The sequence below is a fragment of the Pogona vitticeps genome, chromosome 1 (genome assembly GCF_051106095.1).
Source record: "Pogona vitticeps strain Pit_001003342236 chromosome 1, PviZW2.1, whole genome shotgun sequence".
Lineage (NCBI taxonomy): Eukaryota > Metazoa > Chordata > Lepidosauria > Squamata > Agamidae > Pogona > Pogona vitticeps.
The window spans coordinates 261,056,750-261,077,386 of record NC_135783.1 but is presented as its reverse complement, the minus strand read 5'-3'; the positions used below and the strand labels follow the sequence as shown (position 1 = coordinate 261,077,386).

The following is a 20,637-nucleotide window of genomic DNA, read 5'->3' as shown; positions in this document are numbered from 1 at the left end:
TCTAGATCCCACCATGAGCTGATCTTCACAGCCATTCTATCACAATCAAAGCCTGGCAGTGTTTTGTGAAAGCCAGAGTTCTCCATTTTTTATCAGTAAACCTGAGCCGATGGGCAGGTGCAGATCTATGGAGTAGTGCAGAACACTCCGTGGATCTGCACCTGTCTATCACACTCAGCAAATGCCAAGACTATCAAGAGGACAATCAGATAAATCCTGCCATCAAAGGAAGATACTTGCAGGGAGCCACAAAACTGCTCCCTCTTTTTCTATATCTGTTGAGTGAGCCAAGACGTTGCATAGATGCCGTTGTATAAATTCATGTGTACTGACAAAAAAAATGAACAATGCAGAGGAGCAACTCAATTGTTTCCATTCATTTTGTTTCTCATCTGCTGCTGTGAACGTAAAGGCCAAATCTGCCCTACCTCTACTACATCCACCCATGTGTAGAACTGTCTTCTCTAGGCTGCTTTACATATCATGATGCAGCAAACCCATCTTTACATTCTACATGGAACTACAAAAATATCCTCTTGAATAACATATATTGGCAAAAACAATCTGATACTCTGAATTCGTTGTTTGGGTGTTTCTGAAAGAGTCCTTTAGTTAGCTTTGGGGAGTTGGAACATAGGCTGTTCTTCTGGAAACCTTGAAGAACTATTTCGCACTACTGATCAGTAGATGTAGCCCATGCTTTCCATTCATGTTTGTGGTAATAAGTAATCGCTGGAAGACTTATTATAATATGAGCCTGCATATGAAGAGGAGATATTTACAATATTCTGATCTATCCAAACTGTTCCAGGGAGTTAATAATAAGTAAAAACATTATTTCAGCCTGTTTGTGCATCGTCATCAGGTCCATCCACAAAATTGTTTCAGCTTCCACCCAAAATAAATATTCAAAACAACAGTCTCATTCTTTGTCTGTGGGTAACTCCCAGAGAAAAACGACACATTCATTCTGCACATCATCATCCACTGCATGCCCCTCCTTTCTACATTATTCAGAGAGGGGCTAGACAGGATTTCATGTCACATGTCACAAGCATAGACATTCCAAGGGTTTATGTTCCACTGCAAGTCTTATTTTAAGCTCCAGAAGAGGCTGAGGTCATAGCCATTCACAGGCTATCTCAAATAAAAGCAAGGTAGCTGAAGCATTTTGCTACTGTCTTGAAAGAGTCAAGAGTTAATAAATATGTTTCCTGCATAGAAATACTCCAGCCCTACTGTTCTACCCGAATTTGGGTACACTTTAGCAGAAAGAGTCAGTTTTTAACAACTTAAATGTTTGTTACATTTAATTTTTACCCTACTCTTCCTCCGAGATGCACTAAGTCTCAGGAAAATATGAGTGGCGAGGGTGTAGAGGCAGAAGCAGACAGTGTATGGAACAGAGACAGAGAAAGTTGTGTTGTGACATGGGTCTGTCCCAGTTTAGACCAAACAAGAAACTATGATTTAATTTTATGTCTACATAGCACCATTTGTCTCAAATGCCTACCCTTCCTCTTTCCTCCTCCTTTGCCTTCAAGCGATGAGACTGGAAGATTTTGAAATAACCCTAATTCCCTTTTATGACTGAATTTGGTGATTCGTTAACAAACCAAGATCTGAAATCAAAGTTTGATCCCAGTTCATTTTAGATTAACACCATTAAAGCAAACCACAGCACACAAAGCTGATACGTGATGAACATTAAATGATAAGAAGCTGAAGCCATCTTCCCCACCCTACAAAAAGAGAGGGAGAACAAAGTTGGAGCCTTACTGGAAAACATTTTCATAACAAGAGGAACCATGGTTTTCTATTACGCATGTCTAAACTGGATGGATATAAGTTACATACTGTATTTCAGCATTACAGAGTACTGATCAAACTTACTTTCAAATGTACATTGCCAACCAATTATCTACATATTTCAGTATCTTGCATAAGACACCAATTTCTGATAAAATTGTGTATAAAATTATATAACTTCAAAATAAAAACTCTATATTTTTAGTTACTAATAGCATAGTTACTCCTAACTATTCACTTTTCCTAATAATGAAGGTATAATTCAGTTACATTACAACTGTACAGAGCAATAACATCACTCCTTTCAGAGTGCTGCTGTAATCTTTTAATTCCTTTTAGAGTTTTGGGACATAGCTTGTGGGGGAGAGATAACACAGTTCAGGTATGTGCTATTCTGTTGTATATCTTGTGGCAGTGCCAAAATAGGAGGAAAAAGTGTTATATCACAGACCAGTGGCTTGTAAATATATTTTTAAAACAAGTAATTAAAAGTATCTACTGTTATGAATAAGTAAATGGTAACTAACTGTTACTTGGGCCTTCAACCTTTAATTGAATCTACTTGCTTTTAAAAACAACTTTCCAAAAAATTTTATTTCTCAGCCTGCCAGTCAGTTCTCTTGCTCCAGTGTTTATTTGTTTGTAATGCCAACTCACATGTGAATGCTGACACCTATTCTTCATTACACTTCTAGCAGGCAGAACTGCATAAACAAACTTTACATTACAAATATTTGGAGCAACATGCTATTTACTCCTAATATTGAAGCAGTTCTCTACATAAGAAAAAACCATTCAGCATAGACTGACATACATTCGTAGAAGACAGCTGCAAGAGACATGCTTGCATTTTGATCTAATTCTAACAAGTAGGCCTAAACTCAATGGTAGATACTCATTGAGGGCACTACTGTACTTCTTTCACTGGAATCAGAAAATGGCAGTTCCCACCACCACCACCGCAGGCCCCAATGCATCCTAAAAACCTGCTCCAGAAAGGCCTCTAGAACAAGATTTCAAAAGGATCAGCAACAGGGAAGGGAAATGTTGTGGGACCAACATTAGCATTAAGGCTGGATTTATCCATTATGGAGGATACTTTTTTTAATTGCTCCTGCTTATCAATTTACAGTGGCATTGGGTTTTTAAAAATCATCCCTAGGAAGAGCAAATTAAAACAGTAATCACAATTCAGCAATACTATCCTCTCTTGCAGGGATACTGCCATGTGTTTGATAATAATAATAATAATTGTGTGCCATCAAGTCAATTCAAACTTAGGCCAACCATTTCCAGGGTTTTCTTGGTAGAGAATGCACAGAAATCGTTTACCAATCCTTCACTCTGGGACTGCGCAGCTTGCCCAAGGCCACACAGACTGATTCTACTCACAGGAGACACAATGGGGAATTGAACTTCAATGATCAGATACCTAAATCACTGAACTATCCAACCAGTTACAGATACATTTTAAAAGGCTACGAAACATATTTCCTAGTACTGCCTATCGCATTTGGCTTCATATGAATCTCTTAACAAGTATAGCATCTTCATTAAAACTGTGGTTAGTTTACACTAGAACATTTACTATTTTGTACTGGACTTATTTTTTGAAGAACATTCCTGTTTCTGCTCAAGCCCCCTTTCCTAAGACGTTGAGATAGGCATTGGTGCATTAACAGACTGCTAATAAACTGGAATTTGTAATTGACGTTAAATGGATTACTGATTATTGCTTGCAAACTAACTTAGATTTATTAGTACTGTACTGTACAGATAAATTAGCAAAAACACACTAGCTGATGGGGAAAAATGCTAGTTCAACCACCCTCAGACCTGCCTTCCAGGTCTTTTGGGCTGGCAACCCCAAACCTCAAAACCTGCAAACCCCAAACCTCGCTAGCCAGTATGGCCAGTGGCCAAACTTTTGCGGACTTGACTGCAGTTTAAGCTGCTAGTCCCCATCGGCTTCCCTTAAATTTATCTTTACTATGCAAGAAGGAAATGTTTAACATCAGACATGGCCCTCACATAGCCCAAAGACAATACAACGAACATTGACTGGATACAAAGCTGTTCATGCTGAAACAGTGCTCTGGTGGTATAAGCAGGATTAGTTCAGATCAGCCTTCCACTCATGCTGTTCACCAAGCATCAGACTGTTTGCTTTAAAAGGTAAATTAATTTGCTTGTGTCTAATGACTGACTGGATGAGCACACAAAATGCAGCAGCTGATAACTAGAAGATGGGGCATCTGACAATCATTCCGTGAAGAAATCCTTCAGAAAAGCTGGCTAATAATTATTCTTTTCAAACAGCAGAAAGCTTTGCTTTGCTCAGTTTTTTCCAACAAACATGCCATAGCCTGTCTCTTGCAGCTCTCCTGTTGCTTTTTTTTCTCCTAGCACTTACACTTCAAGCCATATTTTCAAGAAAATGAAGTATTTTAAAATACATTAGTACAAACAAGCGCACGCACATGCACACACACACATGACTACACTCTCCATGATGACACCACTTTTTTCTCTGTTACTTTCTTCATGTTGTCATTTTTTTTGTAATGTATTTACTTCCCAGTTTCTAGAGCTCAGCTTTTGCACTACAAAATAATTGTTGTAATTCTTCAGAAGTTGTGCCATGAAAGATGATTACGTTTTAATACCATATTAAAGCTTGTTTTGGTTTTTCTAATCTCTCCTTGTTCTTAACCGCAACCCAGCCCAGGCTCTCAAAGGTGTTTTACAACCTAAAACAGAAAAGCAAAGTTACTGCCAAAGCAATATTTAACTATATTTTGCTTACCTATCCAGAAAGGTGGACTATTTACACTATATCTGTTCTCTTCCAAACTACCTTCTTTTAGATGTTTCCTTACAGAAAATATTTAATAGCTCTAAAAAAGATGTCTATCCTTACCTGGCTCTGCCATTCCACACGGACAAGCTGAACGCTATTATCAGCTCTTTGGGTACTAATTCTTGCTTACTAGATGGATATTTTTCTCTTGCTGGATTAATAATCAACTTTCTAGATCAGTTCCTTTGCAATTCTCTTCTAGTTAACCCCTTGTATTCTTTTTCCTCTAACCCTGAAGAGCACATACATCTTTTCAGCTAGGTCTTAAGGAAAATTGGAGGGGCTGAGGGGGGGGGGGGCACAAGGGCAACCATGAAAGAAAACCAAATAGACAGACCTCCAAACCAAGCCATAAACCAAGCAGAAAGTACTTACGTATTAAGCCAACAGTTCAACTTCAAGGATTAAGAGCTTTCCCATTCTTCATGGGTAGTCACATGACAACCAACAGTATGATCCAACATCATTCCACCCAACTGTTCCCAATTCATCTGATTCTTTCTCCTAAGAACTAACAGAGTAAGGATCATCAGTAGTCTTCAGTGCAGAGTAAAAGTTAAAGACCGCACCATATGACAAATTAGCTGCAAAACTGTCAGAGCTATCAGTTGATGCAAGGCTGTCCATCTGTGTTGTCAGAAAAAGAGGAAAAAAATTAAAAAAGAGGCCAGGAGGAAGAAAAAGATAAGAGGCACCCTGAATTGCTCCTTTTTTCGCTTCTTTAAAAAACAAAACAAAACAGTTCACATTAGGTCAGAATTGTAGAAAGCAGAAACCCTAACAATTCTCTCCCACACATTCATAGTAATAAATAACCACAGAGGGGGAAAAGGATGTATTTAACAGTTGCAGTGTATCACTATGAACTGTTCTTATGGAAACTAAAAAAAACAAAATCAACTGGAACACAAGATAATGTGTGGAATAGGAAGGAATCGTACGTGCTGATTGGCAGTGTCATAGAAAACGAGGCTGAAATCCTCAGTATCACGATGGAAATGGGATGGATTTAGCATTGGTTAAGATGAAGAAGAGGGAAACAAGGTGCTCTGGAAATTAAGCTGCCGTGTTAAAGTGAGAATAAAGGGAAGTGCAACCTTTCTATCTTGCCTATTCTTTTTAAAAAGCAATGAGTTAGCTTTAGGGAGCCCTGGGCAAAATCCAGGAGATTGCAGCTTTTTCACTTTAACAAAAGTGATTTCCCTGCAAAAAGCATGCAGGAGCTGTTTTATTAAACAGCCCTGAAGTACCTTTATGTTCCCCACAGACAAAGGGCAGAACCTCTTCAAGATCAGGCCCAGCACAAAGAAGATTGACCTCCCCTTTGTACAAAACAAGCAGCAAATGTATATTTTTACATGGGAGCAATGGGCTTTGTAGCAGCAGCTCTTAAAACCATTTATTGTAAACTTTCCATAAGATATGCTGTAGACAATAAAATGCTGAAAAGTGTAGAAGCAAATTTCCTTCATATTTATAGGGAATATTATTCCTTGCCTGTTTGAAGAAAAACCTTTTTAAAAAGCCAATAATGTGAGAAAGCACAGCAGCTAAATTTATTGTTAAGTATCGCATCACTGATACTCCTGGGGGTTTTTTCTTCATGGGAAGAAAGCTTAAATAACATTTTCTAACACATTGAAGTGCTTTCTAGAAACGTGATGGCCTACAGAGGCAGCATGGTATGAAAGCACACAAGAACTCTAGGTTAGTAAACAAGCTTTTTATTTATTTATTTATTTATTTTTCAGAGGATGAACACAAATAAATCCAACTTTGTTTCGGGAAAGCGAACTATAGTTATCTTTTGTTCTCTGAAAGGTACATTATCTCTCTTTCCTGTTTCACCTGACTAATCGTGAGGTATTTGTTCCATCACCTGACTTAGTGGTTGGCTAGAAATAATAAGACAAAACAATCTGCTATTGTTACATGAGACAACAACCTTTCATGTCCTTGAGCTCACCATGACCTTTCACCCTCCCTATCCCCCAATGGTCTCTCCTAACAACTAAAACTATACTCAGGCTGAATTCCAGATTGTCATATAAAGAGCCCTGTCCTTTCAAAACAAAACCAATTTTTACACCAAGGTGGGGGAGAAACACAAGTCCATTGTTCCCTCACAGATGGAAGTTAGAGTTACTAAGGCAACAGCTCTAATCCTCCTTTTACCACCTTTTTCACATCATTGGCCTATCAAGTATGCTACCTTTTAACTCATAAGCTGAAAACCTGGTAGTCTAACTGGCTGCTCTAATTAGCTACGATTTTCACAGTACAGACAACATGATGAGCTAATCGAAATTTGCAAAATAATGACGTACCTCCAGCAAATATTCCTCCTCCTGAGGCCCAGTCTTAGAATAACAATAATGAGACCATTATTAGAGGAGGGCATTAAAATGCTGCACTGCTGCTAAACAGAGAACTTAATTGTTCTGGTCTTGTCCATTGAATCAACAACCTATTGTTGCGAACTTGAAAAATAAAGGACTAGAGAATGGGTGCCATAATGATTGGTCTGTGCTGCCATACCAGCACTCTGCAGAATTGTTTTTTCCTTTTGAAACTCTTGATGGACTAGTAGTTTTGTTTAAAAGTAATATAAAAGGCAATTGTTTGGATTTTAAAAAGTGCTATTTATTGAAATCCTTAGATGCAGTTGCAAGGATTTGTTCATGACCCCCTGAGATATTTTAAAAAACACAGAGACAGGAATACTACTATTTGAAGCAGTCTATTATGACTGCCTGCAGTTATATTAGATATTACTGGCTGCCTGACTACCACAAGGAAGGAGAACGGTGCCATGGCAGTCCCATGGATCAACAGAATATTCCCTTGGAGAGACTGTGGGGAGCTCCACTGGAAACTTACACACTTTATGCAAAGTATGAGTTTTACTAAATAACTATTTACACCTCAGAATCTTTATCAACTAATAATGAATAGATTCAGGTATATTTTAGGTAGAATATTTGGCCGTTATTTCTAAAAGAATGCAAAGAGCAAGTCAATTTCCCCAGGGAAAATGCCACTGAAATTAATGAGACAATTTGAAAAACATATATATATGGAGTGCCTTGGAAAGTGAAGGGCTCTGCAGTTTTCTAAGTTAGCAAAGGATTGGCCAGCTAGCAGGAATGTTGTAGCAGCAGAGTTCAAGCATTGGCAAGACAGTGGACTTTGAGGTCCTTTCCAGCTTTGTGACTCTTGGAGATCCTTGCATCATCTGAACTGGGTTTTTTTTAACTTGCATGTTTGTTTGCTTATTAAATTGAAATGTGGGTATTTTACTTTGAATATACTGAATTGGAAGTAATTTATCAGAGCTATCAGTGGATAGCATAGTGAGTTGGAGTACGAGGCTGGGAATTCAATTTCCCTCTGTATTTACTAGGAGAAGAGTCTATATAGCCTGCACAGTCCTAGAATACCACCAGAGGCAGCAGCAATTGGAAAACCACTTCCGAGTACTGTATACCTAAGAAATGTTGGCAAGGGTCTCTGTGGTGTCCACCCTCGTGCCCCTTTGCTTGACCTTCAAGCCTCAGAGCACACGAAGGCAAACACTCTCTTCTTTTACACTTGCTGCCACCAGGTGATCTCTAAATCACCATTACTTCAGAAAGATTCAGGTCCACACTTCAAGTCCTTTTAAATAAAACTTTGGTTTATTGATTACATAGATTGATTCATGAATATCTTCAGTAGTTAATCATTCCTCAGAATTTCCCCAAACTACACACTCTATTACTCTCCCTCTTTCTCTCTACACACTGACTGCAATATTGACTCAGGCTCCGCCTCTTATAGCATCTGTCTTGGCTCCACCTCACAGCAATATGAATATTCATAAACCGTTACATAATACAACAAGAACCATAGATCTAATAAATGGAGAACACTACAGTCTCCATAAGTTTGAATTGGCTTGACAACACATAGGTACTTAATTATATCAGTGCTTTCCTCTGTGCATGTTAATTTCTCACTTAGCCTCTCTTTACAGTTGAGATTGCCAGATCTAGAAACTGTAATGTTAGACTGTCAAGATAAATGGAGGTTTTCTCCCACTTATTTACATAGGCAGCGTGTTTGGGAGTGAAGATGGTGCCCAATGTATAGGTGCTTGTGAGCATTATAGTCCAGAAATGGCAGAAATGCTTGTTTTGTTTGAAAAATATTTATAGCAGACACAGCTGCCTGAAGCTACCTGACAGAGGAGTATATAAACTATAAATTGGTAATCCTCAGAAGTTTAGAAGGGGAGGGACAAGAACACTTGGGAACAGCAAAGAGACAAAAGAAGATAAAGTGGGCTTAGAGGAAGCAACATTAGTTTAGAAAAGTTAAATGTTGAAGAGACCTGAATGTGAAAAACTGGGGTGTATCAATATAGCAAGTGTTAATTTAGGTAGATCAGGAAACAATGAAGATGATATTTTTGATGGAATAAATGTATTTTGCAACAGAAGTAGGACAGAAAGAAAATCTTAATGACTGATGTAGAATAGAATTAATAATGTCTATGCCATATATTTGTATATACACACAAATATTTGAAGAGTTGGACCTCCAACATTAAAACAGACAATAGAAAACATATCAGATTTCAACTGCATCCTGGAATTACACTGAAATAAGAATCCAACCCATAAACCCTCTCACTGCATTTTTACTTTTGAGTTACATGTACCTGTATCTGTTTTTATCTCAATATTGTTGCAAGAGTTTAAAAACTGTTATGTGGCATTTTAATGGTAACACTACGTATGTGCATACCCTGGTGTGTTTTTTTTAAATTTTTGTTGCCTCTGGACTCAACTTGTACCCATTTCATTTAAGTGAGATACTTTTCCTTTGTAAATTGAAAAAGAAAATACATAATATCAAATAGTATTAAACTGTAAACAAGACCTCTTGATTTATGGAATCCTTGCTTTGCTTCATTTATCTTCATCTTGTTAGGCTAAATTAATTACTCTCAGCACTGCACACTTTCTCTTTTCATTACATCAAATATTATGGTCTAGATAGGGGAAGATGTTCTTGCCAGAATGATTTTGGAACACAACCGTGAGGAAGAATCTCTACTCATGTGCAGCTTAGGCAATTCTAACTAAATTAGATGCATTAAATGTATACAAATCAACTCTTCGTTAGCGTTAAAATAATTATGTGGTGGGGATCTTCATAAATGTTTCACATGTTAATAGTATATCACACTGTTGGTTTGTGGGTTTTTTTAATTAATATTGCAGGGATCATTCTAGAAGAAACAGGAAAAAGAAATAAACAAATTTACATAGCAGATCTCTTCATGGTTCAAACCAATACGTGAACAGTATTTACTTGTACATACTTTCTTGTACATTTTGTAAATAATTAAGAGATTAGGAGAAATAATTTTACAGAAATCTTTTTTGGGGGGGTACAGTAGCAAGGAGCACCAGCTTAAACTACTTTGCAAGTTTACCCTTTTAACTTACAATAGTACAGCTTCTGGGACTACGTAAGTGGACAAAACACTAAAGCCTTTTTTAATCTTACCCTGATCAACCAAGCCTCTCTCCCTCCAACCACAGCTTTGTGCGTGATATCTTTCTGCTAGTGTTTCTTATTTAATTAAAACAGACACTGACAGAAGGACATGGATTAGGACTGTAATGATGCATTTACTTAGATTAATCGGAGTCTCCTTTTGGAGTAATGGCTTAAACAAAGAACAAAAGGAAATTGTTATGAAACAGCCTTTTATCCCAAGCAAAGGTCATATTATGAGGTTTTTAATTTTGTCAGCCTCTGTTACACTGGGCCTCGCTTCTGGAACATGAGACGTGCCCTTTTTTCTCTTCCAAAGCCCATTATTATAATATAGCCATTAAAGCTGCAAATTAAAATGTCTGATTTTAAAACAGGTTGCTTAGCTTTCAGAACCCTCAAATTAGCATGTCGTGCATTGTTGTGAGGGGAAAACCACTAAAACACTAATGACCCAAGGCCAGGTGACTGCACTGCTGTGCAAAGCAATAGAGACCTTTCCTCCTCCTCCTCCTACACCCCGCTGTCCTCCCCGCCCTCCGCAAGCAACACAATGGATTATCCAAGCTGAGATCTTCTCTGCACACTTTATACATAAAGAAACACTCACTTTTGGTCACATACGCCTGCTCAGCAGATACTACCATGGGATTAACACAGTGGCAGTAAAGACAAACCCAAACCATACAACAAAACTAGATACCATACAACAAAACTTTTCACCAGAACTGGAAAAGGTAAAGGTAAGGGTTCCCCTTGACAATTTTTGTCCAGTCGTGTTTGACTCTAGGGGGCGGTGCTTATCCCCGTTTCCAAGCCATAGAGCCAGCGTTTTGTCCGAAGACAATCTTCCGTGGTCACATGGCCAGTGCGACTTAGACACGGAACACTGTTACCTTCCGACCGAGGTGGTCCCTATTTATCTACTTGCATTTGCATGATTTCAAACTGCTAGGTTGGTGGGAGCTGGGACAAGCGACGGCCGCTCACTCCGTCGCGTGGATTCGATCTTACGACTGCTGGTCTTCTGACCCTGCAGCACAGGCTTCTGCAGTTTAGCCCAGAAATTCACAGTACAGTACAATCTTATACCTGTCTGATGACTGAGTACAGAGGGGCTTACTTGTAGATAGGTGGATACAAACTTGCAGCCTCGGAATACTTTCAGATAATGCTGCACATTCTGTAGCCACCATTATTACTTGGAAGTGCCCGAGAAAGGCCATGCTTTTTATAGAAGAGGCATAGTGCAATGTAACGGTGCTCTGACCCTAGTGCATATGGCTACTGCTTGGGTTCCTACAAGAGCATAAGCTTCTCCTGGGTCCAATGGGCCAGTTACCAACTCAGCTAGAATCAGGCCCAGGAAACAGCAATCTCTGGGGTGAATCACATGTGACACCGCAGCCCTGCCATTTTTGTTAACTTTTTTGTTGCATTTCTTGAACAGTAAGAGTTATGGGAGGCTCTAATGTGAGATAGAAATTTAGTGCAAAGAGAAGGGGTGTTTAACTCTTCTTCCTGATTTCCCACTGGACTTTGTGTTCCCCAAGCTGCTATTAGTTATTCAGCAGGCAGGAAAATGCAGGCGTAATAATTGGGTTGTGTGTTTTTCCACTACAGAGCTAACAGCAGCAGTGGGGAGGGGGGGCACACAATTTACATTGGGAAAATCACATGGAAAGGAACGAAATACCCTTCCCATGTTGCTTCCTAAGGATGGAAGCTTCTGCAATTGATTTCACAAAACAAACAAAAAAGGAGATTCAGATCTCCCACATCTCATGAGATTTCCCATTTTGAAAATGCCACAACCATGGGGAGAAAAAAATTAAGAGGGAACTCTTGTTTCATCCCAGAAAACATACTCATTGGCCAGCATCTGAAGTACTTATTAGTAATGTGAACACATTTTGTTCTATTATCGTAAGGTACATCGAAGTCACAAAAAATAACTACTGCACATTAAAAGCACTATACAACACAGGACTTCCACTAGTAGAACAGCAGGTTTCCAGTGGTACTGAGTGAGAGACAACGCCCCCCCTCCCAAAAACTGACTATGAAGGTCTGGAATACCATCTGGAGCCAATTTTCAGGTGGTGCTGAAGGCTCTGGCGGGGGAAGGGGAAGAAAGTTATAATTATTTATTATTTTATTTTTCCAGCTTTTACCCTGCCCATCTAGATTCAATGAATCTACTCTGGGCGGCTTACATTGTGAATATAAAACAATATTTAAAACACGCAATATCAAACAACATAGAGATAAGCTAAGTCCAAGAAGGTAAGACACAGGGAATTAAGAAACTGAAGGGGGGATAGGCCTGCCTGAAGAACCAAGTCTTCAGCTTTTTCTTAAAAAGTCCCAGCAAGGGTGCCAGGAGAATCTCCAGGGGCAGGGTGCTCCAGAGGCGAGGGGCCACTGACGAAAAGGCCCTGTTTCAGTTCTCTCCTTCCGGGCCTCTCTTGGGGTCAAGCCCCTCAGCTGCCCAGGCTGGCTAGATCGAGTGATATGAATAGAGCTAGGTGGGAATAGGCACTCTCTCTGCTCCTAAACCATTTAGGGCTTTATATGTAAACATTAACACCTTGAAGTCAATGTGGAAATGAATGGGCAACCAGTGTAAGGCTGCCGGAGTGGGGGAAATGTGGTGATATTTTTCACCCCAGTTAATAATCTGGCGGCCGTGTTCTGGACCATTTGTAGTTTCCGCATCAATCTCAAGGGCAGCTCCACATACAGCACATTACAGTAGTCTAATCTCGAGACTGCGAGCACATGGACCAGAGTGGTGAGCACCCCAACACCAAGATAGGAGCACACCTGGGCAATCCGCCAAAGATGTAGATGGGTGGTGCAGACCACAGATGCTACCTGAGACTCCATGGTAAGCGCAGAGTCAGATGGACCCCCCAAGCTCCAGACCACACTCTTTGTGGTGAGAGTTGCCCCCCCCAAAAGGGAGGGAGCTTCCCAAACCACTGATAGGAGGGGCACCCACCCTCAAGACCTCTGTCTTGTCCGGGTTCAGCCTCAGTCCATTCTCCTGCATCCATTGCTGTACAGCCGACAGGCAGTGCTCAAATGATGCAACGGCATCCGCTGCTGAAAAAAAGGAGATTTAGAGCTGCGTGTCATCAGCGTACTGATGACACAGACCCACACCCCCGGGATGACCCCTCCCGACTGCTTCATATAGATATTAAACAGAGATGATTGAGCCTTGCGGCACCCCACAATTGAGGAGCCATGGGTCCGATACACTCTCTCCAAGCTGGACTCTCTGGGAACGGTCCTCCCAGAAGGACCGGAGCCAGGCAAGAGCCAGACCACTGAGCCCGAACTTGGAAAGCCGTCCCAGGAGGATATCATGGTCAACAGTATCAAAGGTGGCTGAGATATCAAGCAGAACCAACAAGGACATTTTGCCCCATCGGCTTCCCTCAATAGGTCACCAAGCAAGGTGACCAATGCCGTTTCTGTACTGTGACATGAACATGGGCCTATAACTGCCAATACTGTCCACCGCCAAGCTCGGTTCCTTCCTAATTGCCTATATGGCAAGGACAACATAGGATTTAGCCTTTTGTTTGGCACTGACTTTATAACACTTCTGGGATTTCTGGAGGAACAAGCACCCACTGACTTGGTGCACATTTAATTCCTAGCTAAGAAAAACTGAATGTTACACCTTTTGCCTTCCACATGTGTAACAGAACAAAAAGATGTCCACCAATGTTTTCTAGTTGTTTTCAAAAGTTTATTTTAAATGTCATTTTTTAAAGTTTTATGCCATTAGCTCTTCAATCCTAAGAATTTTTCATTTAAAAGTTAAGTAAGAAAAAGCAAAACAAAATGAGTTACTTTTGAAATCCTGTCATAAACATTCACAATGGGTTACTTGCCCTTAAACACTGTAACATGTAACAGGAACTACTTTTTGAAAGTAAGTTTTCCAGTTCTCCCTTTTTTTTTTTTTTACTCAAGGTGAAATCTTGGAGGCAAAGAATGCAGAGGGGAACAACTGAAATCAGGATTGGATAAGTACTGGGCATAGTCATCAGGCTGAGAAGGATCAAAATAAGGAAAAGCAAGGACACACATGATATGATATTTATCCTCTTGGTTGCTCAGCATAAAAAAGGACTTTCTTTGGCAGTTTCTGTTTATCTTTATCATGGAAATTAGGGGATTTCCCTGAGCTTCTATCAGTTTGGGATAGAAGGAAATTTCACTGAACCTCGTGGCACAGTGGTTAAACCGCTGTACTGCAGCTAAAAACTGTGCTCACGACCTGGGGTTCAATCCCACGTAGCCGGCTCAAGGTTGACTCAGCCTTCTATCCTTCCAAGGTCGGTAAAATGAGTACCCAGCTCGCTGGGGGGGCGCAATGTGTAGCCTGTATAATTAACTTGTAAACCGCCCAGAGAGTGCTTGAAGCGCTATGGGACAGTATAAAAGCAGCACGCTTTGCTTTTGCTTTGCTTTAACTCAGTTTAAATACAGTGGTGCCTCACGTAGTGACGTTAATCCGTGCAGCAAAAATCGCTGCTAAGCGATTTCGTCGCTATGCGATTTTAAAAAGCCCATAGAAACGCATTAAAACCTGTTTAATGCGTTCCTATGGGCAAAAAACTGACCTTAAAGTGAAGATCCTCCATACGGCGGCCATTTTCGCTGCCTCTTAAGCAAGAAATCGGCGCAAAAACACAGCAGGTGGCCATTTTTTTTACCCGGTGGCCATTTTGGAACCGCCGATCAGCTGTTTAAAAATCATCGCTTTGTGATGATCGGTAAGCGAAACAGCGAACCGATCATTGCAAAGCGATAAAACCCCATAGGAAACATCGTACTGCGATCGCTTTTGCGATCGCAAAAAGTTAATCGCTATGCAGTTTCGTCACTTAACAGAGTGCCCGTTAAGCGAGGCACCACTGTAATGTTTTAGATAGGTTTATAATCCACCAGAGACCCATGGTACCAGGTATGCATTTTGCTTGTTCTGGTATGAAATCTATTGAAAAATAAAGTTTTGATGTGATTCAGAAATTACACTTGTGGTGTTACATATACTGTAGTAAGTCATATATACATGCTGGCCACTTCTTAGTGGTGTAGTAATCAAACAGGCATGAACAAAACAGGCCTATAATTATTAAAAGTGAAATATACTAAAGAACAGAACACAAGCTATGAACCTAAACTTAAGAACCAGGTGTCAAGTCATGTCATAAGGAACAAAATCTAAAATCTGGCAATACAAAGTCCACATCATCAAAACATCTACTCATAAACCTTTCAGTGAATTTAGATGGAGGTCACCAGCTAAAGGAACTGCAGGAACGGGTCATAAGAGAGAATAGTTTAAGGACGCTGTAATGTGAATGAATGCATTCTGTGTGTAACTCAATACACACTAGCCTAAGCTAGCATCTGAAAGGCACATTTCAACTTAATAAAAATCAAATGTTGAAATATACACCACAGTCATTTTAGTAAATAAGCAGAAAAATGTGGAGTCAGTCTCCCACATGCAATAGGAACATTGGCTTTAAAGTTAGAACTGTTTAGATAGTAAATTAACTGTGTTGCTTAACCTTCACTGGATAAAAAGCCTTCCAGGCAGTATCTGTATCCATTCAACATTAGAACAATGAGCTCCTGCCTGAGCACAGTACTTAGCGTCCTGCGGTTTCTATCGAATATCCATATATTACATTAGTGTACATAGCACAGTAGCAGTAATTTAGGAGTTCAACATAGCAGTCTGGAAGGTTCAGGCTGGCATAGCAGTGGTTCATGCATGGCATGACACAGTGCAAACAGTGGCAATGCTGTCATGCAGAGTCAGAAGTCAAGTTGGCAGAGAATAGGAAAAAACACTGAAATGGGCTTGGTAGACCCTATAGAGTTCTGGTCTTCACCATCTGCCTTAAAAAAGGATATATAGAGTTGCAGAAAGAGACAAGCAAAATGACAAGGGTGCGGAGCAGTTCCTTTGAGCGGAAAGACAGCAATGTCTGGTGATTTTAGCTTAGTAAAAAAAAAAGGCACATGAAAAGAGGCATGACAGAGGTGTCTGGAAGTAAGCACAGAGGAAGAAGATAACAGAGAAGCTTTTCTTTCTGTCTTGTAGAGCCTGCAGGTCATCCACTAAAGCCGAATGATGGAAAATTCAGAACAGATACAAAGAATGCCTTGGACTGACCCAGTACAGTTCTTCCTCTATTTGTATGACTGCACGACTGGGCTAGAAAGTGGCAAGGCCACTCTCAGCGGCATATGCCACTTTACCTCTTGGTTCAGAGGACCAATAACAGACATAGCTGATGATTATGCCAGAAGAATGCACAAAGTTGGTCCATGCTAGCTTAGTTTTGCTAATTATATCTCACTTCAGGAACGCAAAATAGAAACAGGTCTTCTACCTACACACTTCATTGGTTCACCTCTCCTCTTGTGTATGTCTGAATGAAATGCAGAACTACCCAACAAATTGTGATCTTCTGCTTGGTTCAAACTGGGAATCTTATTGTTACCAACTTTAGAACAAGTCAAGATCTTAAGCCAAACCATGATTTAAAATCCTGACTTGTAATGGTGGTTCCTGGGGGACACTGAAAGAGTTTCAATGAAGAATGTGAGGAATGTAAACACATTTGGGCATCTTTTGGGGAACTCAGTGCCCTATCACCTGGTTCTTCTATTCTGGAAGCACCACTGGATTGCTTCTGAGCTAAAAAGAAGGCTGTCGTTTCCTAGGTTGAGCAAAATGGAAAGCACTCTTTAATTAGAGACTTCTGCATTGTATTTAGGCTTGCTAAGAAGGCAAGAAGAAAATATGGTCACAAAAATGCTAAAATCAGTGCATATGATGAGGCGCAAAATCAGAGGAGCAGAAGCAGGAGCCTGAGTTACCACGTAGGCCTTTAAAAGCATCTAACATGTGATAAGGGTGGAGGGTCTTCTCCTAAGCTCCAGAGTTTAGAATTCACAGTAATTTATTCCACACTGTTGCAATCAGTCTTCCAGTGAGAAGTCATGTTTATTTCAAAAGGTATGCAGGTCCCTCCGAGTGTGGAAGGTATCCTTTTCTCTCAGCTCTTGGGCTGAGCTTCTCCTCTCCTCATTCTTATGCTTCCAACTTTGTTGCTTAATTGACTGGTGCTTATTTGATTATTCCATTTTTTAACTTTTCACTAATCTAACAGTTGATTTCTTTTAATAGTAATGCCTTTTAAATACCTCTCCAAGGAAACTCAACATCACCCCAGGTATAGTCGTGCCAGGTTGCTGCAGCAAAGCCAGCGAAAAGTCTTGTGGCAGCTTAAAGACCAACAGGTTTTACTTGGCATAAAGTGTCATGGACTGCAGGCCAGTGCATCCTCATAAGAAATGTGAAATCATTATGAGTGGCCAATGTGGAAGGAACCTATCTTCATCTTTGGCAATGTACCACACCACCTTGCCTGTTTGAACAGTGGCCAATGAAATGTACCTCTGAGTTTGGTCTGTGGGATCAAAACAGCTAATGAAGCATGCACAGTGGAACAGGCAGAATCACAAAGGACACCTGAGAAGGTAGCAAGCAGCTTTTAAGAGACACCTCTTGAGAGCCATCATTCAGACAAACAAGAAGAAAGCCTTAAGGAAAAGAAGCTGTCTGAATATGGCTGCAGTTAAAGAACATGTTCTTTAAACTGACAGCTGGAATCAACTGCACCTCAGGGGCTAAACACTTTTCACCCACTAAAGCTTTTATTCTCTGTTTTACCTTCAGGCAAAAAAAAGGCAGTAGGATCAGGCCAGTTCAGAAAAATCAGGATCACAAGAAGAAACTCATTCTGCAAAAGGAATTAAGGCAACTGGAATAGAAGAGACTCTGTGTTGTATTCTGAATTTCATTTGTGTAGTGTTGTATTCAGAATCTCTAATACAGACTGAGAATGTGGACAAGACACTTGCACTCTGCAAAGCCATCACCACCTCCTCTCCAGATGCTTGCCCATTGTGGCTCTTAAAATCAGGAAAGGAAATGACAGCGGAATGGGCTACTCACATCATTAATAGGTCACTACTTGAGGGTTCTCTGCCTTCCTGTTTAAAGGAAACAATTGTGAGGCCTGTTCCAAAGAAATCCAATTTAGCAAAAGATGATCTTAACAATTATAGGCACGTTGTCAACATTCCATCCCTGGACAAGTTGATTGAGAGGGTGGCAGCCAACCAGCTGCAGGCATTCTTGGAGGAAACGGATAGTCTACATCCATTTCAGTCAGAGATCAGGCCGTACATGGGACTGAAATGGGATTGTTTGCCCTGCAAGATGATCTCCCAACAGAGGCAGACAGGGTGTATGTAACCCTACTGGTCCTCCTGGATCTACCTCGTAGCCTTTGATGCCATTGACCACGTATCAAATTTGGGACTTGGAGGTTTCATTCTTTGGATGGTTCCAGTTCTTACTCTAAAGCTGATCCCAGATGTTACAGTTGGAGGAGGTGTTGTCCACCCCTTCAGACTTCTGTTACAGGATCCTGCAGGGATTTATTGTCTCCCAATACTTTTAAATATCTATATGAGTCTACTGGATGAAGTTGTATGGAGATTCGGAGTTCATTGTCATTAATATGTGGATGACACACAGCTCTACCTTTCTTTCTCTTTATCTGCAAGTGATACTGTGTATGTCCTTGAGCACTTGCCATTGATAATGGACTGGATAAGGCCCAACATACTGAAAGTGAATCCAGATAAGAAAAGGACTCTACTGTTGGGAAGATCATCAGGCCGGTTAGAAAGATATTTACCTGGCCCCAACAGAGTTACACTTCCCCTGAAGAATTAAGTTCGCAGCCTGGGGGTACTCTTGGACCCAGCTCTCTGTAGTAGTAGTAGGCATCCTTCAGTCTCGAAAGACTATGGTATCGTGCTCTGTATGGAGGACTTGGAACAGCGTCTAGTGTGGCTGAGGAGGCCAATTCGAGAGTGACAATCCCTTCCACACTGGAGACAAATCCAATCTGTCCCCTGTCCAGCTCCCTGGTTTTGCTTCCTTTGTGACTTCCTCTTTGCCTCAGCCTGCTGGACAAGGGTCTCTTCAAATTGGGAGAGGCCGTGATGTACTGCCTGCCTCCAGGCTGAACGATCAGATGTCAGAGTTTCCCATCTGTTGAGGTCTATTCCTAAGGCCTTCAGATCCCGCTTGCAGATGTCCTTGTATCGCAGCTGTGGTCTCCCTCTGGGGCGATTTCCCTGCACTAATTCTCCATATAGGAGATCCTTTGGAATCCGACCATCAGCCATTCTCACAACGTGCCCAAGCCAGCGTAGACGTCGCTGTTTCAGTAATGTATGCATGCTGAAAATTCCAGCTCGTTCTAGGACTACTCTATTTGGAACTCTGTCCTGCCAGGTGATACCAAAAATCCGTCGTAGGCAACGCATATGGAAGGTGTTCAGCTTCCTCTCCTGCCGGGCACAAAGTGTCCAGGACTCGCTGCAGTACAGGAGTGTGCTCAGGACACAGGCTCTATAGACCTGGATCTTGGTATGTGTTGTCAGTTTCTTATTGAGCCATACTCTCTTTGTGAGTCTAGAGAACATGGTGGCTGCTTTCCCAATGCGTTTATCCAGCTCGACATCTAGAGAGAGGGTGTCAGAGATGGTTGAGCCAAGGTACACAAAGTCATGAACAACCTCCAATTCTTGTGTGGAGATGGTAATAGAGGGAGGTGAGTCCACACCCTGGCCCATGACTTGTGTTTTCTTCAGGCTGATTGTTAGTCCAAAGTCTCGGCAGGCCTTGCTGAAACGGTTCATGAGTTGTTGGAGGTCTTCAGCAGAGTGGGCAACAATGGCTGCATCGTCTGCAAAGAGGAAGTCCCTCATGCATTTCAGTTGGACTTTGGTCTTCGCTCTCAATCTAGAGAGATTAAAGAGCTTTCCATCTGATCTAGTCCGGAGATAGACACCTTCTGTTGCAGTTCCAAAGGCATGCTTCAGCATGACAGCAAAAAAGATCCCAAAAAGTGTTGGTGCGAGGACACAGCCCTGTTTCACTCCGCTTCGGATGTCAAAGGGATCTGATGTTGAGCCGTCAAAAACTACAGTGCCTTTCATTCCATCGTGGAAGGACCTGATGATGTTAAGGAGACGAGGTGGACATCAAATCTTGGGAAGTATTTTGAAAAGGCCATCCCTGCTAACCAAGTCAAATGCTTTTGTAAGGTCTATGAAGGCCACTAAGAGTGGCTGTTGTTGTTCCCTGCATTTCTCCTGCAACTGTCGGAGGGAGAATACCATGTCAGTGGTGGATCTATTTGCTCGAAATCCACACTGTGATTCCGGATAGACTCTGTCTGCAAGCACCTGGAGCCTCTTCAGCACAACACGGGCAAGCAGCTTCCCTACAACGC

The 20,637-nt window shown here is 41.0% G+C and overlaps 1 protein-coding gene across 18 annotated transcripts in view; it reads right to left on the bottom strand.

Annotated features, from left to right (window-relative positions):
* SOX6 (SRY-box transcription factor 6) overlaps positions 1 to 20,637 on the bottom strand; it is a 561,796-nt gene that overhangs the window by 385,645 nt on the left and 155,514 nt on the right. For 2 of the 18 annotated variants that reach the window (XM_072985716.2, XM_078383901.1), the window contains exon 1: positions 5,045 to 5,332. The exons of 15 other annotated variants lie outside the window; for them this stretch is intronic. The gene's annotated coding sequence lies outside the window, so the exon portion shown is untranslated. Of the gene's footprint in view, positions 1 to 4,729; positions 4,802 to 5,044; positions 5,333 to 20,637 lie in introns of those variants that run through there. One more of the 18 variants, XM_020802948.3, reaches the window with a different exon arrangement.